This window comes from Phocoena phocoena, chromosome 3, assembly GCF_963924675.1.
Source record: "Phocoena phocoena chromosome 3, mPhoPho1.1, whole genome shotgun sequence".
NCBI classification, from domain to species: Eukaryota; Metazoa; Chordata; class Mammalia; order Artiodactyla; family Phocoenidae; genus Phocoena; species Phocoena phocoena.
The window spans coordinates 105,725,408-105,751,877 of NC_089221.1; the positions used below are offsets into that span (position 1 = coordinate 105,725,408).

At 41.7% G+C, this 26,470-nt stretch overlaps 1 protein-coding gene across 1 annotated transcript in view; it reads right to left on the reverse strand.

Annotated features, from left to right (window-relative positions):
- The window catches only part of MARCHF3 (membrane associated ring-CH-type finger 3), a 146,392-nt gene extending 120,915 nt beyond the window's left edge, over positions 1-25,477 (reverse strand). The window contains exon 1 of the mRNA XM_065874228.1: positions 25,232-25,477. The gene's annotated coding sequence lies outside the window, so the exon portion shown is untranslated. The remainder of the gene's footprint in view (positions 1-25,231) is intronic.
- Positions 25,478-26,470: the final 993 nt, after the last annotated feature.

A 26,470-nucleotide genomic window follows, 5' to 3' on the forward strand; every position in this document is an offset into this window, starting at 1 on the left:
TAGGCCTCAGTCAGGGCAAACACGTAAAATATTGCCAATAGGGATATGAGGTTTTTATCTAATGTAGATGCAGAAAATGGGTCCATTTTCTTCCTTTTTCCAGATGGCTGAATTTTTTTCCTTATACAATGCCTATTTTAATGGCAGTTATGCCCAGACCAGCTTTCAGTGAGCCCATTAGAACCAGCCAGTCCAGCACAACCCCTTGGACTGCCTGCACCCTGGGGACAGGGAGGCTATTTACAGGGCAAAGTCCTGGATGACTTGACCTACATCCTGGGCCTCCCAGCTCCAAACTTTAATCCTTGTTCTTGAAGGCTACTCTGTCACTGACTTGCAGATTTGACCCTCACTATTCTATGCCCAGGCATAAATTTACCCCATTACAGCTTCTGCCTAGCCAGTCCCCTTGCAGTAATGCCTCCCAGCTGATTCAGCCCCTGGTCCTCTGGCACCTGGCTGCTTCGGGGGGCAGCACTCCCCCTCAAAGAGATGTATTTTTAAGGCATGCTATTTGTTTCCAGATAGTGAAGTTCTCTATAAATCAAATATGCAATCTAATTTATTTGTTTCAACAGACATACCAAAAACATATGATTGTAAGACTGTTAGTGCAGAAGGTATGACAAATAAGGCACTGCTCTCACCCTCAAAGAACTTACCCATTCCTAATGCCCCACACTGTGTAGAAATCAGCCCGCTGCATGGAAGCCATTTTATGGAACAAAAGCAAAATAATAACAATGCCTTAGAGTCATTCCAAACTTTATAGATTTCAAGAGGCTAGTACATATAGTTCAATATTAATGATCTTAAGTCAAATTCTCGCTAGTGAATTGAAAGAGATCCTTAACATCATTTAACCAGCTTTGGGCTATCTCTATTCCCGTGCCCCTTAGCACACCTCCCTCATTAACTTCCTTCTCCCCCAAACTTAGGAGGCGTCATGCTTCCATTCCATTCCTCTTCCCACATATTCAGTTCAAGTCCTGTGTGTTCTGCCACCTTGAAATTAGACACTTCTCGCCAGCCTCAATGCTGTCACCTTACTCAAGCCATCTGAATTACTACAGTAATCTCCTAATTGGTTGCCTTGCTTCCTCTTTTGTCCATGTACAATCTATTTGCCACGCAACAGCCAGTGATCAGGGTGCCCATAACATGCAAGGAAATGGTGGTGAATTTGGTCCCAGCAACTTTTATTAGTCTAGAATGCTGGGAAGTGATCTAACATGCAGGAGGATGAGGAATAATTTGGATTTGGCAGTGCCAGTGACCTCAAAGCATCACTCCTCTTTGAAAAAGGCAAGAATGAATTACTGTATATAAGGTTCCAGGAAGACAGCTGTAATCATGTGGATGCATGCCACTCAGACACTACAGAATGGACACTACACATAGTGACATATTCCAGAGGCTATGGAATGAGAAACAGAGGTAGACCAAGGAAGAATTGAGTACACTTAGTGAAGAGTGACAGGGCGCAAAAGGATTTCAAGAATGAAGCTGGGAACAATACCCAGCCACCAGAAAGATGTTAACCCTGTCATGAGTGATGAAACCAGTTAAGAATTCCAGCCACACAGTAAGGCCTTGAAGGGTAAAGAGCTCACATTATCTGAGCCCTGATAGCATTTGTCTGGTGATTATCAGAAGACTGAGGAATAGAGACGAGGGTTATATTTAAAATGTTTATTAGTTTTCAAGTTCTTTCCCTACCATTTGTTTGAAGTCTGGCCTATATACAACTGGCATAGTTTTGTGACTGTGAAAGATGTACTGCCTGTCACTATTCTTGGTGTCTCTTTCATTGAAAATAAACTGATGTTGTATTTGGATGGGCAGAGGATCTTATAAAAGATCTAAAGGGAAGAGATGGACACAGAGATGATGGAAAGCAATTTTACCAGCCTCAAACTGGAGTAAACTGTTACCATGCTTAGTCAGGCTCGGTTTGCTTGTCTGTTTTTGGTACTGATTTTAAAATGGTTATTTTAGCAGTCCAGTGTTGCATTAGCACTAAGACCACCATATCAGAGTGAAAACTATCACCAGGCCATTTCCCAGAGCCTGGACAGCCATGCCTTCAGGTGAAACAACATCACTGCAGAGGTCTAGAAGGTGGTCAGGCTCATTAGTGTCCCTTAGGCATTTTTTTTTTTTGCGGTACGCAGGCCTCTCACTGTTGTGGCCTCCCCCGTTGCGGAGCACAGGCTCTGGACGCGCAGGCTCAGTGGCCATGGCTCACGGGCCCAGCTGCTCTGCGGCATGTGGGATCCTCCCGGACCAGGGCACGAACCCGTGTCCCCTGCATCAGCAGGCGGACTCTCAACCACTGCGCCACCAGGGAAGCCCCCTTAGGCATTTTTAACACACAGAATCCAACCCCTTCTTATATCACATTTTGAGCCGGTTGAGCCCCTTGCTACAAGCCCAGTTCTTTTCACAGATCAGAGGTTACTGGGGGTTTAAGACGGAATTCATTTTTACTGAGCCAATGCTTTGCTCTTACTACAGTGGAGTATGCTGGCAGGAAACTCTGCCTGGAGGGTGCGATCAATAACTAGAGCAGAGGGAAGAGGGCAGAGCATAGACCACATGTGCTACTGGACTGAGCAGCTTGAGGATGAAGATTCTGTCTTGTTTGTCTCTTTAGCCTCCAGCCTCAAAGATGCCCAGCACTCACTCAATGCTTGTTGAATTGAACTGACAGTTGTAAAAAAAAGAAAAAAAGAAGCCCAAGGGTGGAAGCTTGGTGAGCGGGGTGGAAGGAAACTGGAAAAATAAGGGTTTGGGGGTATTAGAGGAGTAAATAACTCTGGTAGGAAACGAGTGGAGAGAAAAAAAATTACAAAAATTTACCAAAAATGAATGGAGAACCAAATGTCAAAAGAGGATCCCACAAAACATTCCATTCATGCACAGGTATACATGAGTGCACACGACCACACGTGCATACACATGTGCACAAAAGCATGGTCAATACCAGTGGGGAATAGAGCTCGCTAGAAGGACTGAAGGGCAGGAGGGGTCTGGGAGGCACCCTCTTTGCTTTTAGCCCCTGCTCCCAGGATGGGGAGGTGGGGGGCTGCGGCTGAGGGAGGCTGGGTGCAGCCAGGGGACGAACTCCAACCGGAGGCCCCACTTAGGTTGGGAGCTCCAGACACTGGACTCCACGGTTCTTTCCTCTGTTCCACAGGAACACAGGGGATGATCCCTCTTCACTAATTCCAAAGGAGATCCCTTCTAGTTCAATTTCACAATGTAAACCAAAATTTACCTGACAATTCACCTTGTTTCTATCATCCATATACCGCAATGAATGAACTGTTCCCTATAAATAGGTTTGCAACACTGGGATGTGCCTTTTGCAAACATGAAAGTGGAATTGGCCTGACAGCGATCAATAATGCTTGCCTACTTCCCTGTGCAGCTCTGTTTATTTTTAGTCCCCTACACAGAGCACAATGTTTGTAGGAAAAACTCTATATATCACCTTCAAGAATATTACTAACTAATGACCCAGGCAGAAAAAAAATTACACCTACTTTATTCCTATCATTACCTTTTTTATAGGAATAACTTCAGACTCGGCAGGAATTTGTTCTACCACCTTATCACATAGATTCAGGCCTTTGGGGAAGGAGATCATGAAGCTTATAAAATTCCATACTTCCTTTATTACTCCCTGTTTTCTTCCATTTGCCAATTTATCTAAGAGTTCGTTTCTCCATTGCACAGGCAAGGAAGTGCATTTTAGTGCACATAAACCCAAAAAGAGAGCTTTCGGTTGCTTAGAAATAGGAAGGCGTGTGACCCGCTGCCTCACCTCTTTACTTGTACATCATCATTTAGAGCACGAAGCTGCAAAACCCCAGAGTAGCATCACCGGGTTCAGCAGTATAAAAGGTGCATTAGAAAAAGGATTGGAAGCTGGAGCAAGTAATTGGGACTTGATTCCCTGCAACGGTTGTCTTGCCCATCTCTGCGTTTCCTATGGAGTTCAGCATAATGCCCTCACACAGCTGGTGTCATTTAATGCCAAACAAGTTTCTCCTAGACATAAATTGTATTTGGATTATTTGTTGCATATTGGAGTCACCAGTGAACTTGTGAATTCCTTGGGAGCCCAACTAGAGTTCCATCCTACTGTTTGCATCCTCAGCAACCAGACCAAAGCCTAGAATGACATATGCTCAGGAAGTCTTGATTGAAAGGTCAGATTATGTCACTGTGTGACCATGCATAAGTCGCATAACTCCTTAGGTCATTCATGTCCTTATCCAGGGGGTTGAATGGAGTCTATGACAGTAACCATCAGTGGGCATGTGATTGCCCCGAAATTCTGGGCAAAATTTTATTTGGCAGAGTATGTGTATAATTTTTCTGAGAAGAGGGTATGTATCTTTTATTGTTTCAAAGACTCTGTGACTGTTCTCTGCCCCCAAAAGTTTAAAAATCTTTAGCCTAGAGCAGTTGTTTCCAAAATTACTGAATCATGAATTCCAACACTAAAAAGCTTTTGAACGTGCACACCATGCTCACGTACTAGATATGTACCCATGTACTATATTAGGTCCATTATAAAACAAACATCAAAATGACAAATGTACAAGGTAAATACGAAATAAGCAATACTTTAAATATTTTCTTTAACTACATCTAAGAGTAAAAAAACCCTTTTCATCTTACTGAACAGTTGTCATTTTATCGAGAGTAATGTGACTGAACATACTTCATGTTGAAAATCTAGATTTAATTATTTGTGATGTGTTAATTAGAAGGTCTAATTTTAAGTTCAATTTATTTTACATAGGTGGGTTTTAATGGCTGTCATAATTTTAAGCAATAAAATCACATACAACATAAACATTTCCAAACTCTGTTTTTACAATATTCTCTCTATAATAAGAGTTTCTTTAAAATTTAGTTATTTTCTTACTTAGTCTTAAAATGATACCTTTATTTTGAGAGGACAAATTAATTATGTTTTTAATTTTTTAATTTTTATTTTTAAAAAATTTATTTATTTATTTATGGCTGTATTGGGTCTTCGTTGCTGCACACGGGATTTCTCTAGTTGTGGCGAGCGGGGGCTACTGTTTGTTGCGGTACACCGGCTTTTCATTGTGGTGGCTTCTCTTGCTGTGGAGCATGGGCTGTAGGCACGTGAGCTTCGGTAGTTGTGGTGCACGGGCTTAGTTGTTCCGCGGCATGTGGGATCTTCCCAGACCAGGGATTGAACCTGTGTCCCCTGCATTGGCAGGCGGATTCTTAACCACTGTGCCAACAGGTAAGCCCTAATTATGCTTTTTTTAAAAAATGACCTCTAAGTAGCATACTACTGAAGCTGCTTATTATCACAGAAGTGGTCAACAAAATGTGAAACCATTTCCTTTTCATACAAAGAAAAATGAATATAACTTATCGGTAAGTTTGACATCTCAAGTATTTTTCAACAAGATAACCAGCAAACCTCTGTGAGGTTTCATGGTCCCTTCTTAACGTTATACAAAATATTGTATGGCTTCTGCTATATGGTGTATTAAAGGTTTGTTTTTATAAAATTAACTACAAAGTAGCATCCTGCAGCATTTTGTGTTCCTCTGGCTTCAACAACTTGGCCGCACTAGCTTGCTTATGAATGATACAGTGAATGAATTTCTCTCTTGTAACCTTACCCTACAATCCTTCTCTAAGGAACAGCTGCCGTTTTAAGAGGAAATGCTACTTAGGTTTTTTCATAAAACATTTTCATTAAGATTATGAATAAATCTCATCTAGTGGTGGCTCACCAAAAAGAAGCACTTAGTATATTTCATCGGTAAAAGAGAAATGAACAAATACAATAGGTTAGATCTAACATCTTACCAATGTAGAACAAGTCTTTTGCTCCCCATAACTTGTTCTAATATGGTATTTGCTTCTTCACGATTTCAGCAGTATCTTCAATAATACTTTCAGCAGCATTTTGACAAAGAAACTCATTTTAGATAGATTGTTTTTAACATATCTTATCTGGTCTTATATTAGGAGGAAGAACAAGTGTTTCCTAAAGATATGTAGCTTTTTAACTTTTGGGTACAAGTAAAAAACGTCAAAAGAGGTTCAAACCACCTTTTAGTTTGATGAAATTTCATAAAGATTAGTAGGTGAATTTAAACATTGGTTAAAAAACAGTTGCAGAGGTTATCCTCCATGTTTTGCTAATCATGGTACCTTCATATTATCATTAGGAAATTTCTCAAGGCAAAGTATACACCTCCTTCTAAAGTATTCATTCTTAATGACAGTAGATGTAAGTCTGTATTTCAGTTATTTGTCTTGATAATTTTGAGATCTGAGGGTTGATTTCTGATCAGAACTGATTGTACTGTTGTTTTTAACTCAACGCAGCTAACAAAGAGCCTGTCCTAGAATGAAGTGTCAGCTCTTCCATCCTCATGTTGCTCCCTTGTGATTGCTTTCACAATTAGTGATATCTTTAATCCATATTTTGTTTTTGCCAGAATCTTTTTAAGCTACTTGCCCTGTTGTTTTTTTGGGGGGGGGTGGTTATTGTTATTGTTGAAAGCTAGTTTAATTGAAACTAATAATATTCCGCAGATTAACTTAATTGGACACATACAAATACAGTGCAACATGCTGTACACAGGTGAGGGGATCATTGTCAACGCTTGTATGATGAGGGAAACTTACTCCTCCCTCAGAATATAGGGCCTCCTGACTTGAAGAACAGGGGAGGGTACAAATACAAATTCATCTATAGTAGTAAAATTTAATTTTTCTTATTTTTGGAGTATAAAAAATGAAGAGACATTCTAGTACTTTTTTCCCATGCCCCATTGGTTTATCTTGGAAATTTCACTTTCTAAACCCTGATCTAGATAATCTCCAGTGCCATTTCCAGCTCAAAAATTAAAAATTAATGGACGTCCTGCTAGAAAGGTACTCTCATTAACTGCTCAAACAACTCTTAGATAATCCCCAAACTTATGTTTCCTGGCAGCTCTGGAAAAACCCTCCATCTACAAGTCTACTGAGTGAGGAATGAAGGCAGGTTGCCTGGGTGAGTCTTCTCCTGCTGTCACCTAGAAGAGAGCCTGGTTGAATTCATCCAGAAGAACCAGGTAAGGTCGGCCAGTGTCTGTCTCCCCATTAGCCTACATTCACATACTCCTCAAATGGACTGGCAGTTTTTAGCCTCCACAAACATTAGAACATGTGATTGTGATGTGTCTCCAGGCAAAATTATTCAGCACACACAAATTTCACTTGGAGGCCTTGACAGCTGCAAGTGGGAAGTATGTGATGGGGTCAGGTGTTCTCATGGTTGTTCTGGACAGCTCCATTTTGTGTGGGAAGAAGAAACAAATTGTATTCTATTATGTGGAAGGGCTAACTTTAGAATCTGTTAGCACCTGGATTATTTTCTTTGAATGTGGTTTTCTACATTTGCCATGCTGAGGGGCAGGAGCTCCAGAAGTCTAGTGTGTTCTCTGTGGCCAGTGGTAACAGTCATCTACCAGGCAGTGGGCCAGACAACCCAGTTCAGCGACCAAAGCCTATTTCAAGAGTCTGAAAGGACAGATATAAACATCTAGGGGAAATTATTTGTACAGTGGCAAGACCTGGTTACCCTTAACTCTTAAGGGACTAACTTACAAGAACATAGGTAAGTTTTAAAATAAAGAAAGACAGGGACTTCCCTGGTGGTCCAGTGGTTAAGAATCCACACTTCCAGTGCAGGGAACACGGTTCGATCTCTGGTCGGGGAACTAAGATCCCGCATGCTGTGTGGTGTGGCCAGAAAAAAGAAAGGAAGAAAGACAGGACCAAAAGACAGTCTTTGGAATTTTGTCCAGTCAGATTTCCTCCATGAAAATTAGCTTCTCTTCTGTTCTTTGAAAACTCCCAAGAAGGAGATTACAAAGCCTCTAATTCCTTTCCTCTCACAACCAGAGTCTTTCATGAAAGCTAAGGATAAGTCACTCTTAGGAAATTAATCTTGATTGGCTATGTCTGTATTTGAGGACAGGATAGTGTAGAGACTATAGGTAACATTAAGGCTTTCTTTCTGAAGAAAGAAAGTTTTGTTAACAAAAAGAAAGACAACAAGAAAAATAATCCTAAGTTGTTTTCTATATTTTAGAGATTCCACCAACATTATCTACTATCATCAGAAAGCCTAAGATAATAAAGGGTTGTATGTATCTCAGTTAAAATGATGTAATATGCTTTTCAGTAGGCTTTTTAGAAAGTGACAAGATGGCTCTTATAAATGAAGCTTTTATTTGTGTTACTTCCTTGCACACAGGTTTATAAGCACTGGTATTGTATTTCCTATATGAAGGGACAGAGGTTATTAACTGTGTGAATCTTGACTGGGTTCCTGTTACATGTTTGCATACTGGATTCCCTCTCTTTATTTTCCTGTGAACCTAGACCCTCCATACCCACCCCCATCCCCCCATTTATGCCCCTCTTGCGTTAAAGTATGAAACCTACTTTGGTTAATCTTGCTTGGAATTTGTGATCAGATAAATGGTATTTGAGCTCTTCCCTATAACACAGGTAAAAGAAACAGCCAAAATAGGAACTCAAACAGCCAACCAGTAACTGGTGAGCATTGCCCTTACAATTAAAAGTTGCCAACCAGAAAATTTTACATCTTTCTCCCTACAGAAAGGAAAAATAAACAGTCTTGAAAGATGAATATAATCATAGAGTATTAACACTGGAACAAGTCCATAAAAATGGTCCATTTTTTGGGTTCCTTTTCTAGAAGAGAAACATCAGGCTCAGAAAGGAGCCTGGGGACTTACTGCATATCCACCTCTTGTTAGAGGCAGAGCCAGACCCAGGCTCAGGGTTCTGATTAGGGTCAAAGAAGAATGGGGTATCTGGCCTTCTGGTCACTTACGTTGACATCAAAGAGAAATCTCATAGCAGTAACTAAAATTAGATAACCATTTTCATAGGGTGGTAAGGAGTTCTACATGGCACATAAAGATTTAAATATTTATTAGTTATTCATACATTTTTGAAATTAGAAAGGGATTTTTTCTTTTTCTTTTTTTTTAACATCTTTATTGGGGTATAATTGCTTTACAATGGTGTGTTAGTTTCTGCTTAACAGCGAAGTGAATCAGTTATACATATACATATGTTCCCATATCTCTTCCCTCTTGTGTCTCCCTCCCTCCCACCCTCCCTATCCCACCCCTCCAGGCAGTCACAGAGCACCGAGCCGATATCCCTGTGCCATGCGGCTGCTTCCCACTAGCTATCCACCTTATGTTTGTTAGTGTATATATGTCCATGCCTCTCTCTCGTCCTGTCACAGCTCACCCTTCCCCCACCCCATATCCTCAAGTCCGTTCTCCAGTAGGTCTATGTCTTTATTCCTGTCTTACCCCTAGGTTCTTCATGACATTTTTTTTTCTTAAATTCCATATATATGTGTTAGCATACGGTATTTGTCTTTTTCTTTCTGACTTACTTCACTCTGTATGACAGACTCTAGGTCTATCCACCTCATTACAAATAGCTCAATTTCGTTTCTTTTTATGGCTGAGTAATATTCCATTATATATATGTGCCACATCTTCTTTATCCATAGAAAGGGATTTTTTCAAAGATTTTCAAAGCACAGATCTATTTCAGGCACTCCTAAATATTTTCTAGGATGTTCCCACCAACATCTGTCAACTGACAGAGGCCAAGAAAATGAGCTAACTTTATAGCTCACAACCAGCTTACTTCATCGTGGGCAAGAACCCGGCACACACAATGGTGCAGCCAGACCCAACTGCTGCATCACTTGTGTTTGCTTCAATCAGAAGCCAGCAGACCTCTTCCTGCCAAATGGAAACCACTCCCAGAATTTTCATTCCAGAGGGATGTCTGTGAGAGCTGTGCTTCTAACCCTTTTCAAACATACCATACCTGGATCAGGAATAAAAATGTAGGCTCTGTGTTTAAGCTGGAGAAGGAATAAAGACTAAAAAACACTGTCAAAATACTTTCTTTTCATTGAGGCTCCAAACCACTCAGCTCACCTCTTGAAAGTTATAACCTGCATGAAATAATCCTAGTTCAAACTGGAGTGTTTTAATCTGCATTAATGACCTTTGAAAAGGTGAGCCTAGGAAGGCCTCTGAGATTCAAGCAGTGAAACTATCTATGCAGGGTACATGGAATCCATGAGCCGGGGTACTCCTGTGAAGGACTCTGTGCTGGAAGTGAATGAATTCTCGGTGCTCTAAAGACAGACTCAAATTCAGTCATCTCGGCATGCCTCCATCTGCTCATCCAAATAACCGCCGGCTCTCTGTGCTTGCATTCAATTGCTTAATCTAGTGTGAGGGGATGGTTTCTCTCAGAATCCAAGGCTCCATCTTGGTCTGGCTCCCCCAAACAAAGTATGGGGCAGATGCAAGAAAGCACTGCTTTTTTTCCTAGTCTTTTGTTAAAATTAGAATATGCAAATGTATGCAAAGTTAGGTATCTTCTGTGGTGAAAATTCCCACATATAAATATTAAATCTTCCTCATATTACCCCCAAAATAAAAAGCAACGGGATTCCCTAAAAGTGTACTTTTCTCCCATATCCATATATAATACTACTTCACATTTAAATATTAGGATAAATGAGATTTTAAGAGAATTCACTTTTAACTGGCTGCTTACTCCTTGTTAGGAATTTCAACCACCAGGTAAATCTATACCTATAACTGTATATAGCTGATTATCGCTTCCCATTTATACTTCTAGAATGTGAAGGGTACCATTTTAATTGGTATTCAGAGGTCTGCTAATGTGCAGACCCAAGCAGTTCAATTATTTTGCCCAACTGGGAAAGTGAGTTATCTAGAAACAAATGGGAATGACAGATTAAAAGGCTATCCTTGTTAATACTTTCAAATTGGGCTAAAGTTAGTTATACCCTGTTGAGTTCTTCCACTTCTTAGGATGAACAATGCAGTACGCATGTCGAGACATATTGCTTGGGCCTCTAATCTTAGCTGTGACATTTCCTGTCTCATGTCCTACCATCAATAGTGACCTACTTGCTATACTATGTGACTTTCCAACTGGGTCTTTTAATGCTCACACATGGGAAACACAATTATTTTTATATTTAGCACAAGGTATAGCTGTGAAACATTTCAAATGATTTCTAGTTCAAGATATCCACACTAATCTTATTTGGTGGTAATCTTTTTTTGCTTTGTCATTTAGAAACATAATAATAGTTTTAACCCATTAAAAACAAAGCTTTCACCTTTTTTAAAAAAAAATGTGAAAATGCCACACTATGTCAGTATCTAATAAATTGAAAACTAATGAGCAGAAAGTAAAAGAATCATGTCCTAGTTACTTATCTTGTTTGAAGAACTGGACACAAATGATTCTTGTTGAAAGTTACAAGAAACAACACTGCTGGTATTATTTAGGTTTGAAATTCTTGGAAAAGTGAAAATAACTTATTAATGATGATAAAAGAGTAGACAAAAACTAACATTCAGAAATGCAACAGAAGTGTACAAAAAGACAGAGCCACAGGATTTGTTAGGTAAAACTAAAGCTCACCAAAAAACAGTGCACAATAAGATTACAAATACTGAGCAAGAAGGCCTTATAATACAACAAAATATGTCTGAAAGTAAGTCAGGAAAGTTGATTTGCTAGGCAAAGTAAAACTGTCATCCATAGTTTTATAATTAAGAAGAAAGCCATCATTGCAAATTTATGTGTGTATGTAACATAGCAAACGACTGTTTAAAATTTTAAGTCTTTTCTTGTTAGCTTTGATCCACAAACCCTAAAGAAATGAACAAAGGATCCAACACTCTAATGAGGAATACTTGTTCGATGTCACTAGTGAGTAAGCAAATTCCCAACACTTAACCAAATCTCCAAAACAGATGTCAGGAGTCTGCAATACACCTATTTAAGTGAATTTCCAACTCTGTGGCTATACCAGCTCAAAAGCAGCTGCTTTTGTGAATCATAAAGGGCCTTTCAAAGCACAGTGTTCACACATGGGAAAGCACATGTTCTACTTTGCCTCTGCCAAAGAAGCCTCACTGCCACCCCCGAAATCCTTGGGAAATATTCCAGCAATGTGTGTGCACCCATTATGGATTCTTTCTCATTGCTACTGCTTTTGCTATACATTTTCTATAACCTCATGCTGTTTCCCACCCACACAGCTTAGAAAGAAAAAAGAAAGAAAGAAGGCTTTCTTGAGCCACAAAAAGGCCAATCTACTGTATATGAAAACTACCCTATCAAAGACAGGCTCTCAAGAGCTTACATAGACCATGCACCTGTCTAACTTTAGTAGCAATGATACGCTGACCCAGCCCTTTAATTACTGATCTCATTGTCACCTGGATCCTGATGGCCTCTTACCCAATCACACACCCAAATCTACCCAGGTTATAAAGTGAGGAAGAAAGGGGTCCCTGCCAGGATACACATGAAGGAACAGCATCAAAACATCCTCTTCCCTTTTTTTTTTTTCTGACTTGTCTCTGATATAAAACAAAAACAAATGGAAAGAACTAGATTAAAAATTACTCTCAAATGCAGATATATTCTACTCACCATAAAATTTAGATCTGCTTTTGGAAATCTGATAATGGGGAGTGTAGCTGAGAAGTGTACTTCATAGTAAGTGACTCTAACAGGTTTGTGTGGTAGTGGAACACCAGAAGGCAGAAAACAGCATCAAGTGGGTTTAGACTGATCCTGGGCACAGACACTGTAGTTTGCGAGGTCACCTGGGGAAAGATCTGGGGAAGATGAGCAGGTAGGAGGGAAATGTGAAGTTCTTGTCAAAGTTGAAATGATGATTTATTTAGTTGAGTGGTAAAGTCACACTGCAAGCCCCAGAAAATAATGGCTCACAACATATTTAGCAAATGACATGGCAACCCACACAACTACAGGGAAAGAAAAACCACACAAACGCACGTACTTTAATCAAGAAGGTCCTGAGCTGAAAGCCAAAGAAAAGGGACTTTGGAAGAAGGCTCTCTGTTTCATTTCTGTCAATCCCATCCAAATTAATATGTGAGGTAAAGCTATTTTTCAATTTGCACCTTCATAATTACTTCAGAATAATTAACAACACAGTTCTAAGAATAAATCATTTTAGTAGATACCTGAGTGCAAATGAAAAATTGTGTGTAAGAGAAAACAATTTTATTTTAAGTGAATTTGCCACTCCAAATTATCATGCAATTATTATTCTCCCAATTTACAATTTAGCTTTATATGTATACCTTCATTATTTTAAGCGTTTATGCCCTGAAATTAAAGGAGTTGGCGTCCTTAAAACTATAATCAATATAAAAACTAGAGTTAAGAGTATTACTCAAATTTCCCTCTTGGATTAAGCTCTTGAATTCTTATATATAATAATTGTAGTAAGTCTATCTTGTTTTCCAAAAAACTTTGATATCTATATTTTATTTTCCCTCAAAGAGAGAAAGAAAGCAAGCAGGCTTTTTTAGTTCTCAAATTTTACAGGAAAAAAAATCTACAGCACGCATACTCAGCTCATTGACAATTATTACCTTACCTTATTCCTAGTGTAGGAAATAAAAGACTGACAATGGATTCTTAGAGATTAATACTTCTAAATATTAACTCCATTAACTTATTCATTTGATTGTTCATTCATTTTACATATACAGCCAGGGTCTCTGCCCTCATGGAACTTACATTCTAGTGGGCGGAACAGAAAAAAACAAGTATACAAGTTGGTAAATTACATAAGATTGTTCAAGTACCATACTGGAAACAAAAATGGGACAGAAACAGGTAATTGGGTGGGTGCCCTAAACAAATTAGATGGAAGAGTCCTGGGACGTGCCTGTGACGAGGAACCCAGAATGGAAAAGAGGTAGTTGTTCAAATCGAGGACGTGTGATCCAAGCAGAGGGAACAGCAAATGCAAAGGGTCAGAGGTGGGAGTGAGACTGGCTTATTAGACAAACAGCAAGGAAGCTAGTGTGCTTGGAAAACTGAGTGAGGGCAAGAGGATAGGTGGCGAGGTCACAGAGATGGGCAGGGCCTGATCACTTAAGGCCCTATAGGCCACAGAGTCTTGAGACTGTCTTCCAAGGCAAAGGAAAGCCAAGGAACGGAAGGCACATGAGCAGATGAAATTGAGTCTCAATCTGAGCTTGCCCACTATGTGGCCTAAGTGAATCGCTAGCATCTCTTAGATGCTAAATTCCTCATTTATAAAAGGGCACTCAGTAAATAATGACCAGTTGCAATCATCAGTAATAATCATTATTGTTAATGCTCTGATATGTAAATAAAGTTAATAAAAAATTTTTATATTCAAATAGGCCTATACTGTAAAATAATATATCAGAAATATAGAATTATTGAGAAATAAGCAAATGGATCTTTTTTATTCAGTAAAGAGCATATTCTTATTGAGGACAAATAGACATAAATTAGTACATTCAAATTCATTAGGGCTTATTGTGGTTCTAATCAGAATAATTATTGATCTTGGCTCAGTTCTGTCCTTAATTAGCCTGCATTTTCTCTCCTTGTCAACCTAGCCTTGTCATTTTGTATCCAGAAATGTGTAGCAATTCAGTGGTACCTACCAACTACAAAGCGGTCATAAGGGCGAATTTCACAGTTATTTTTCAAATCACAATGTGTAGTAGACAATTATAATTGCCTGACAGCATTTATTGCCCCCCTCACTTCCACACATGTATTTCTTCCTTACTAACAGAATCCTGATTTTGTTCAAATTCTTCTCTTTCCTCCCTCAGGCAATGATGGAGATCCTCCTGCTAGTGACTGATTTAGAGATGGGGCATGTGATCCTGTTCTAATCAACAGAAGAAAAGGCAGGTCTTCTTAGATTCTTCTGGGTAATGTTTTCATACCCTTCAAAAGGAGAACCTCTGGAAGGGGGATCCATCTTCTGTGCTGTAGATATTGTCACGCTTGCAATGACACATCTGCACTACTGCAGCCGTCTTGCATAAAAGAAGAGCCAGTCTTAAGTGAAATGGTCCCTGAGGACAACAGTGGCAGAGATGAAAGGAACCTGTATCATTGTCATTGTGTCACTGAATCAACCAATCCTGCTGCCTGCCCTGCATCTCTCATGAGATAATATACATCCTTACCGTGTAGGTCAATTTGGGATAGTCACCCAGAAAAGCCCAAGGGGAAAACACCCTAGAAATCACAACAGGAAGATGGTCCTTTGGCATGTGAATCTGGTACCAAATGGCCCGTCTCGGGCTTTCCTAATCTTTCAAAAACTTTGACTTTCATCTCCCACTTGCCTAGGACATCTATTTTTCCCCCAAGACCCAAATAAAGCACAGCTCTTATTGGTCTTTTTTTTCCCATAAGGCTGCCAATTGTGAACCCTTATCTAATTACAAGAATATCAACAGAGAACACGTGGGACTAGCACAGATCCCAGGCACAGGCAGAAGCACTCCAGAGAGGAGGTGCAGTATTGTGATTTGTAGGCAGGAGGTATTCCTTTTCAGGAAGGAGGAACTACCATGATCATAATAGGACACTGCCTGTTTTTGTTTTAGTTATGTAGAGTTATTTTAAAATTAGGAAAATATTAGGAACCAGTAAAATAAAAAATCCATCTTAGAAAAAAGCCATAGATGATAACTGACTGTGTAGGGAAGGGATGCAGTGGGCTTATTGCTTGGGGAGCTGCTGGTGGAGGATGGGAATGAAGTAAAATGAAAGATTATATAAGCATCTAATGATTCACAATAAGCAAAAAGGCAGTATGGCTTGAAACCAAAGTAACCATTCCAGTCTAATAAGCATTTTTGCTACAAGAAAATTATAGAATTATAAATTTAGTCCATAATGGAGAGCAGAAACTGTAATGCACACAGATTTCATAATTTTGTATAGTATTTGAGAAACATGACTTAGAAAATAGGGTGAACATTATAACTGGTGAAAATTTGCTAAGAGATCATAATTAAAACAGAATCGTAAATGGTGCCTTAGCTCTTGAAAGGGTCACTATCAGGATTCCACTTAATGTCTTCACTACTGATCTGCAGCGAAAATGGAAATTCGTTCAATGTGAGGACGGTGTCTAGCTGCGAGAGGCTGTCAGGGACAGGAAAGTGGGAGAAAGATATCTGGAGGAGTTAGAAACAATACACTTTAAGTAGATCAGGAAAAACAACCTGAAACACCAAAAATAAAAATTAAATAAATGAAGGAGAGGAAACTGAAACTCACTGGCAATAATTCTGAAGGGAAACAAAAAAAATGACAACTGTTGACATTAGCTATAAGGCAATCACCCAGCCTCAAAAGAGAAACAGGCCAGGGTTTGTTAAAACAGCAAATGAAGAACTTAACAAAAGATGCATCAATTCATGTGTCCTGCTTTTAAAGAAATCAGGGTAGCCCTACCCCTCTTTTCCCTATTCTGTGTATGCCTGGTTTGGCTTTTGTAGAAAGCTTCATCTCCTTGGTTGTAATGAATATGTCTATTGCTAACAGAGATGTGTGATCTTGTTTCTTGTTGTTTTTGTTTTTTTAACTTACTAATTTAATTTAATTATTTTTGGCTGCGTTGGGTCTTCGTTGCTGTACATGGGCTTTCTCTAGTTGCAGCGAGCAGGGGCTACTCTTCACTGAGGTGCGCGGGCTTCTCATTGCGGTGGCTTCTCTTGTTGCGGAGCACAGGCTCTAGGCACGCAGGCTTCAGTAGTTGTCGCACGCAGGCTCAGTAGTCGTAGCTCGAGGGCTCTAGAGCACAGGCTCAATAGTTGTGGCGCACGGGCTTAGGTGCTTCGCGGCATGTGGGATCTTCCTGGACCAGGGCTCGAACCTGTGTCCCCTGCATTGGCAGGCGGATTCTTAACCACTGCACCACCAGGGAAGTCCCGATCTTGTTTCTTAATGATATAAAGGTGAGCAGGAGGTGGTAAGAGTGATTAGGCAGGTGGGGGGCGGTCATTGACAAGCGTGGGTAAAGTTGGTGAAAACTGAGGTTTTGTGAGGCTAATCACTTTTGCACTGTGTAAGGCTGTCAGAGCATGTAATATCCCAGCAAGCAGGAGCTGCATTATTGTGATCTTTTTCTTAGCACCAGAAAGACACACTGGAATGCTCTAGGAAATTTTTTTGAAAATGGTCAAAAATGCAGTTACTCCTGCAGGAAAAAGATTAATGGTAACACTGATTATAAGAGCTTTTATAATGTAGAGTTCTTACCTGAACAGAAGGGAAAGAGAATGTCAAAGAAAGGAAAACATTATTGGAGGGTGGGGCTAAATGAAGGAGAGAAGTTGAAATTAGGGAAACTTAGAAGGTTAAGGATGAGAACTTTCCGACTATGAGAACCTCTGTATGGGTAACATGTTCACAAAGGGTAAGAGGAAGAAGATTTGCTATTAGGGATGCTGAAAAGCAGATCTGAGAAAATGCCAGAGTCAGGCACCACAGGGAGAACCTCCACTGACTTCAGGGAAGGGTGACCTGTGTGTTGCACAGATGTTTGCCTCCACCCCTCACCCAAGTCTCCCTCAAGTCCTCCCAGGCCCCAGCTCCTAGGGGAAAGCAGAGCCCCAGGATATGCAGGGGCATGTGCTCCTGACTTACAAGATCCAAAAGAAACCAGTATTTGAGTCTATGACCTAATCTAGGGTGGCTCATCTTCTCTGCTGCCTTGAACATTGAAATAACTTTTAGATGTAATCAGTCAATTTTCTAGTGATATTTTCTTGGCAGGTATGAGAAGAAAGCACCTATGTTAAGTGAGGCTTAATCTCCCAGATGAGACAGAAGATAGGGGTCCTTGATCTCTTGCAGTCATTTAAAGCTCGTTAGGATCTAACATAAAAGGGCTATACTAATGGCCCTGACCTCAGGCAGTTATGCTTAACTCAGCTGATCCATAAACTCTACCTGGACACGTAGGCTGTACAACACCTCAGTAACCCAGCTCTGAGGTGAGAGCTGGTACTTATCAAAGCCCTCAGACTACATCATAAACCTGACTATGTAGGGAGACTTCCTGAACAAAAGGTGGTCTATCAATGAAAAATATTATACAAGTTAGTCTCTGAAATAAAAATCTGCTGGAATTATTTATTTATTTTTAAAAAGCTTTACTTAAACAAATACCATGTTTCCCCATTCAGTAGCCTCTAGGCCCAGCACCATCTAGTTCTTCCAAAGCCCCCAAACCTCCCATGGCCAAAGCTAGGTCATCACCTACACTGGATGGCAAAAGGGACCAAGCCATCTGAGACTTCAAAAGATGTGAGAGTAAAGCTGTCCCAAGTCTCAAAGTGGGGTCCATGAATCAGCTGCTTTGTCAAGATATGACAACAGGTATGGGAACATGGAGATGGCCTAGACTGGGTGTGGGGGGGAGTTGGAGACATTCTTGAAGACACAGCAGGGAGGCGGTGAGAGAAGAAGCCAAGTTAGGAATGGAGCAGAGACTCTGAACATGGAAGGGGCAGGCATGGATGATAGTTTTTTTTTTTTTTTTTAATATTTATTTATTTATTTTTGGCTGTGTTGGGTCTTCGCTTCTGTGTGAGGGCTTTCTCTAGTTGCAGCGAGCGGGGACCACTCTTCATCGCGGTGCGCGGGCCTCTCACTGTCGCAGGCTCTCTTGTTGAGGAGCACAGGCTCCAGACGCGCAGGCTCAGTAGTTGTGGTGCACGGGCTTAGTTGCTCCCCGGCATGTGGGATCTTCCCAGGTCAGGGCTCGAACCCATGTCCCCTGCAGTAGCAGGCAGATTCTCAACCACTACGCCACCAGGGAAGCCCGGATGATAGTTTTATGAAGTGTTAAGACTAGGGCTAAAGCAGAAAGTCTGGGACTATGATTCAGTTATTACTACCATGCAGACTTTGGGTGAATGTCCTGTGCATGTCCTTTTAAGGCCTTGCAGGTGTTCACCTGTAATTCTTTGTGGCCCCTAGTGCACCTAGCAACTATTTCTTGAATACTGTCTCTTGAGAAGCTACAAGATGACAGGTGTGGTCCCTGCCCTCAAGGAGCTCCCAGTCTGGAGGGGGGGATGACAGGATGTAAGGACTCTGCTGGCTGTATACAACTAGGCCAAAGAAGGGCATGGAAAAAGTTCCCAAAGGTGGTAATACTTGAACTGCATTTTGAGTTAGCTAAGCTGAGAAGAGGTGCTACCTATGATAGGTATTCAATTACTACTTGATAATTCATTTCTGTTCATTTTGATTTGTAATGATTACCTGGAAGATTGTTCAAGGACTAGGAGATAGTTCTTATCACCACTGTTTTTATTATTGTCAATCAAAAAGATAAACCTATCCATTTTAGCGTCTAGGGGTATAATCTGAAAAATACTATACCCTACCTTTGGCTGAGGTGAGGAGTGCACTTGAATTTTTCTAATTACAAGACATCTTCTCGTTATACTTATTTCATAGCAAAAAGTTTTAAAAGCTTTTGAAAAGATCCCATTTTGTTCACTTGAAATGTGTTTGTATATTTTAGCATAAAATATACTTGGCAGCTGCTAACATAATCGGGTGGCTATGTCTTGCAAAAACTTGATTTTTTTTTAATCAAATTTTCAGAATCATACTGGCTTTCTTGCCAATACTGCAATAGTGAGCAATAAATACATAATTAGATCAATGGTGGTCTAATGATGGATTACTCAAAAGATAGTTCCAGCCAAGAAGAATAAGCCCAGAAGTCTCAGTGTGCAAAGATTAATAAAATATTGTTTAAAACATAGATACTGAGTTAATATAGCAGGAAAGAAAACACTGAAAAATACAACAGAGCAGCCATGGGTTTATAATGTAGCGATATTGATCATGGATTTTCCAAATAGTGTAGAGCAGCCACACTATTATATATGCCTCTGATTAGACTCAGAGATGAGAAGGAAAAAGTTATTAAAAAAAGAAAGAAAGAAGGAAAGAAAGAAACTAACCAGGGGAAGGCCTGCTGCTATAATAAATTATTTAAAGCAAGCAGGGCTAGTAGGTTGTGAAGACAATATAAAACAGAATCAATGCCTCCAAGAATCCCCAAACCATCAGCACCTCTATAAATTTCTTACCACCCTATCTGGCATTTTACTGGAGGTATTTCTTTCCCACCACTCTCTCCATCCCATCCCAGCCGTGACCCTTCACTTTTTGCCGGTTCTTTTCTCAGAGCTTAATATTTGTCTTTCTTCTGTAACCCAGGATGCTGTCTTCAGTTATATTTCTCAGCTTGTATCAGAAGAGCGTCTGTAAGGACACAGATGAGTGAATCTGTCACTTCATTCATCTGGATCTTAAATTTCCCATAGAAACTGTGTTGGGAATATCTAATAAGATACATGTAACAACATGACTTTAATATTATCCTTCTTCTTCTTCTTTTTTCTTAATATTGTTATAGTTAAATCCACAAAGTTAAAGCTAGAGTAGAACTTCTATAGCTCAATGAGTGTTCTATGAGTAGAAGGTATTATTGGATCCAAAAAACCAAAGTGAATGTAGGAGCTTAAGGGGGCATTATAGAGGAGAAAGAGTCAAAATGGCTAAAATTTAAGTATTAGGAGCTGTTAAAAGGGCAGATTGATTTGAAAAATAAATTTTTTATAAGTAGATTTCACAATAGGAATAAGGGTATGGAAAGAAGGGCCAAAAACTTGAAAATAATTTGTCAAATTCTTTTTGCCAAAGAATTTTGCCAAAAGTATGCCATGGCCAAAAAAAGGAAAAAAAAAAAAAAAAGAGTGAGAATTGTTGCTTAGAAGCTTGTAATGACCTGTGGCCCACTTTCCAGAAAAGTAGCATTCTACTGTAGTTTTTTAACTGGGCACAAATCAGTACCATTGTATAATCAGGGGCTGTGATTATACCTTAGGCTTTGGAAATTTTCTAGGTCCATCCAATCATGCAGAAGCTGGGCAAATAAAATATAAGCAAGTTCCTTTTGTCAGTGTAAAGACATTATTAGCAGCATAACATGACTCAATAGGCAAAGAGTACAGGTCTAAAATATTAGTCCCCCAAATTCTACATATAGGCTTTGCTCCCTTTGGGTTCTTTGACCTTTTGCGAATTACTTGCCATTCCAAGTCAAGCCTGGATGGTTAAGGTCAGGATCATTGAACCAATTATTATATATGGTGGTTAGCTTTAGAAAGAAAACTGTTCCAAGGTCACAGTCAATATAAAAAAAATTCTAAGAGGTGAAAAAAGACCTGTAGATGATATGAATGACTAAGCATGAGTCTATCATCTCATCATGAAGCTAAATAAAAACAATTCAAAACACATGGGCAACGTCTCAGTTAGTGGTGTCATCTTTGAATGTGAAAGACAGAATCTAAATGGGGTTGGCTCTCGGTATCCACGGATGAGGAACCTGCAGATATGGAATGCCAACTGCACTCCACAATTTTATATAAGGGGCTTGAGTATCCCCGGATTTTAGCACCTGCAGGGGTGGGGGTCCTGGAACCGATCCCCCAAGGATACTGAGGTATGACTGTATTATGATCCTTTTGTGGCTGCTGTTTGCTCATCTGTAACAAAGTGGGAAAAAATCCTCACACTCAAAGGATTGTTAAGATAAGCAACGTAGGTTGCTATAAACATGCTTGCCAAGTGTTCCTCAGAACATAAATTCCTCCATAAAAGTCCCGCTAACTATCCAGTGGCCTGGAAGAATCTAAGTTCAGTGTCCCAGCCTATACAGGTCCTTTTGTCATCAGGGAAGTAAATATTCTGGGCACTTCTGACCTCAGAGATGTTATTTGTTTTTTAGGTACCTAGAGGGTAGAAAGAGGGAAGGGCAACAACTTCTGACAGATCCTCTCTTTTTAAACTTTATCTAGGAGTCTTACACTGAGAACTATGCCAGTCTGAGATGGGAGAACAGAATCCGAAGGTCAGTATCAAACTACATATAAAAAAGCTAATTGGCAATAATTAATACACCAGAATCACACTGATTTGAAAGGAGAGGCGGCAATCAATTCTCAACCCCTCTCCCTGTGATGCTAAGGAAATCTATGTATCCGATTAATTGGACACCTCAAAATACTTCTAAGATGACTTTCTGAAAATGAGACTCCCTGGGCCTCTGGGTAGGTGGCCTGAGACACTCTCGCGACCAACAGGCAGACCAGCTGCAGCTTCCCAAGGAGCTCCTTGACCTCAGATAAGTCTGTACTAGCCCTGCTGAGGTCCTAGCCCCCAAGTATTAGTGAGTAAAAGGTGGCTCTCAAGGACTGGGATTCTTCTACCTTTCAGGGAGAAATGCCCAACAATGTGAGTTAGGACTGACAAAGTTACCCCAGAGCACCCCAGGAACTCACTGGACTTGGAGTAGGGAATGGAACAGGCTGGGGTGAGGTCTCAAACTACCTTGCTTCCCAAGACAGACCTCCTTAGAATTGGGGCTAACCTGGTTAGGGGATTGCTAAGGAGTCCAAAAACACTTCTGAACACAGAACAAAAGGTACCATTGTTGAGGACAGAGAGTTAAAACATTAGCTATAAATTTCACATGGCTGGTAAATGCCACCTGGAAATTCTGGAACAATTCTTTGTTAAATCAACTCACAGACTGTAATTGTTCTTTTATATCATAAATGCCATTCCAGCGTTTCTCAAAATATGGTGAGAGGATCCCTGACATCAGAATCACTTGTGGGTGCATGTTAAAGATGCAGATTCCTAAGTTCCACCCCAGATTTCTGAATCTCATCTTGGAGACTAGAGTCCAGCCCATGAACTGAATTTTTAAGGAGCAACCCAGTTGACTCAGGTGATCCATATCAAGGTAGGAGAATTATTGTGTCTACATAGTCCATCAGAAATGCAAAGACACTGATTAGGGATTAGAATATTTTCCCCCAATGTTTAAGTACCATAAAAATGAAAACAACACTTGTGATGAGTTCTTAAGAACCATTCCAGTATTTTCTACCCACATATAATAAACACAGTTATTAAAATATAATTATGAGCATAAAATTCTTGGGTAAAATATCAACTGTGCTTCTCAAAAATATTGCCTTTATTTTGTCACTAAAAGTAATTATGCTGTTAAAGGAATTTATAGTTTTTTAAGTATCAGTTTGCTGCAGGAAATTAATAAGCTGTTATACTCCTCCCATACCCTTTTAGTCATCAGAAGTTTTGTGATAAAGGCTTTTATTCTTATTATTTTTTAAACTATAAATTGTGATCCATTGCAACTAGTGATTAGGCTGAATATGAATTTATATTCAAGTTATAAATTCCTAAAAATACATTTCATTAGAATTACCAAGGCAGTCTAGAGCTAGTAGATTAAATAGCCTCTGTAATAAAGCTCTATTTACTTCTGTTAAGATTTTTTTTTTTGGGTGCAAAACAATTCAGTTTTAATGCATTCTCTTAAGAAGCAAAAGGAAACAGTTTCTGATATACAATGCTACTGCAAAGCAGTAAACCAGTGTTGCATGGTTATGTGACAAGCACCACATTTCTTTTCTAGAGGGATTTTTTTTTCCTTATATACTCCTTATATATATATACTTATATACTCCTTATATACTCCTCCTTCCCAAACCATGCCTATTAATTACTTCATAAAATACAGTTTGCCATTTCTGAAGAATCAAACACTCGTTTTCTCCCTCACCAAAAATCACACGTTCAGACTGAATTCTGAATGAAAATGGACTTGAGAGGCAGGCTTTGTTTATAGCATGTTGTTTCTACTAAGGGTTGCCCCCTACCCACGTTCCACCCTAGTGCTTGCACTGAAGTGTACATGTTATGTTTTAACAGATGGGCCGGCTGGCGGCTGCTGGGCTATAAAACAGGAACTGGGAATCTGCTTTGAGTGGTATTGAACTGAATGCTCGTAAAGTTCATGGACATACACTGACCCAGACAGACTAGGAAGATCCAAACATGCTTATACACACTCATCATACACCCCACAGATCAGAGGGTCCATCTCTCTACCCAGAGGAAGTTCAAGGCTGTTTCCCCCTCCATATCTCTATTTCATTCGCTTATCAATTTTATACACACACATATAAGTACACACATATGTAGGCACATCTACATATGCATGCATAGCTATATATCTCAATGTTTTTATACATCCTCAAAGATCAAAATATTCCCCAATTCTGTTGCCAAGTCTCTACCTAGTACTTTCAATAAGCTCTCATTCACATCAAATAAGAATTACAAGAAAATATTGCATTCAATTCTATTTAGTCCACACATAATATAAACTACATGTATGTAACTGCCCTAAAAAAAAACAGCTCCTTTTACCCCTCACCAATGAGAGAGAGAGAAAAAAATGTATCCCAGACAGAGTCACAAACATAAAGTGTCAGGTTTAACCTTGTATCCTCTGCTGTCAGTTCCTGTCACAACTTCATCACTTAAACACACAGGTGCTCAAACAAACACCAACCGACCAGCCTGGTGGTCGTTTTCACGGCCTCTTCTTGGATTCCCTGAGGCCTCCCTGCACTGGGACAGTCACCAGTTACCCCCGGTCCTAACGAAGTCCTTTGGACACACCTTGCAGGTGGATATGGAGGTCTGAGCACCTCATGAGGGATGCGGATTCAAGTGCTAATAAAAAGTAATTACAAAGTTTAATATCCGTGCTGTCAATTCCTTTCAATAATTGCAAAGCTCTGAAGCCCCTGCTACGGAACCCGACTGGTCCTAAAGTTCTCTGACCCCTAAAGATGCACCCGGAGCCCGATGATCGCTGGCTCGGGCTACGCATCAGACATATACAGGACTATCTCGTCTCACCGACGCCGGCGCGTGTTAATTTTTCAGAAACCCGTCTTCAACCATCTAGGAATTGCTGTCTGCACGCCACTGGACTCGAAGGCCGCCCCTAGCGCGCGTGTCGCCGCTGCAGAGGGCCAGGGGACGCGTCCCCGGACCCCACCTAATGATGGCAATTACAACATGCCAAGTTCTTGCGAACGCATAGCCGCGTCCCGGGCTGAGTTGGGACGCTTTGAAACAAGAAGTTCGGGAGTGGGGGTGCTGGCAAGGAGTGAATCCCGTCAGCCCTGACCTCCCCACAGCCGACACGCTCGGACGGACAGATCGATGCGCGCCAGGACGCGTCCAGTCCCCCATTTGCCGAACAGCGCGAGAGGGGCCGCTCCCCTTGCGCGCGGCGACTCACCCTCGTCGACGAGTCCAGATGGCAAACCGACGCCCCTGCTGCGGGTCCTGAATCCCAAGTTGCACCGAACCGGCGACCGCTCTCGCCCTAGCCCACCGGGGCACATTGGCTGCGGCAGGCACCTCGGAGGGAGCAGAAACCTGGCGGCCGCCCCGGCTCAACAGCTGCCTGGAGCGCGCTTACAATTCACGGACCTGCTCAGTGAATGAGACGGACAGCAGGGCTGAAGCAACCGGGCTCCGAAGGGAGGCGGGGCCGGGGGCATGAGGGGCGGGGTCAAGTAGGGGCACTCCCCGATGGGCGGGGCGCTCTTCAACGCGTGACTGGCGGAGCCCACAGCCAATCAGGATGGCGCCCGGGCCTGGGGCGGCCGTGGGCGGTGCCGAGCGCCCGGCTCCGCCCCGCCGCCGCCGTCCAATCGCCGGCAGCCGAGGGCTGGCAGAGAGACGCGCCCAAGGCTGGGAAGTTGGCTGAGGTGAGGAACCGGGGCTCTGGGCTGGCGCTGTGGGGGCGGCTGCGGCGGGATCCCGACGCCTCGGAAGGGAAGTGGCGGCCCCGGAGGGCCCATGTGGGTCTGGGGCGGCCCGGAGCCGCCGCGTGTCGGCGCGCTGTGGTGCAAGAAGCCCAAGCACTGCGCGGGCCAAGACTGGGTCGACACCGCCCACCCCTGGCGCCCTCAGATGGTGCGGAACTTGGCTCTAAACGAGGCCCAGCAGTCGGAGGAAACTGAGACCCAAAGAGGGTGGGTCCCGGGCCGGATCACCCAGCCGCCAGTGGAGGCTAGGGCCCGGAACTGGGAGCTGCGGGCTCCCTGAAAAGGCTCTGATTTTGGTCTGGTGGTTATCTCCGAAACAAAACTCCAATTCCGCCCGCACCCCCGGAAGGTTCGCGACACATCCCTCCTCACCCCTGCCCTTCACACTACCGGCAGCGGAGACTTACCAGACAGACGCCTAGGCTCCCTTCCCGACTCAAGGCGCCCGGGCACTTGCGCAGAGCCCTGGGGCGAAAGGGAGGCACAGGCGCTGGACGGTCGGGCTGCCCGGCGGGATGGCATCCCCAGCGGTGACTCCCCCTGCCGCTGTCCCTGGGGCCTGCCGGACGGACCAGGACCGTCTTCGCGGACTGGAACACCGCAGAGCCAGCCCCGGCCGTCGCACTCTGCACGCCCTCGCACCCTCCACTTCGGCAGCCCCTGGGCCTAGCTTAGAGACCCCCGTAGTGGCGGGCCTGGGGGCA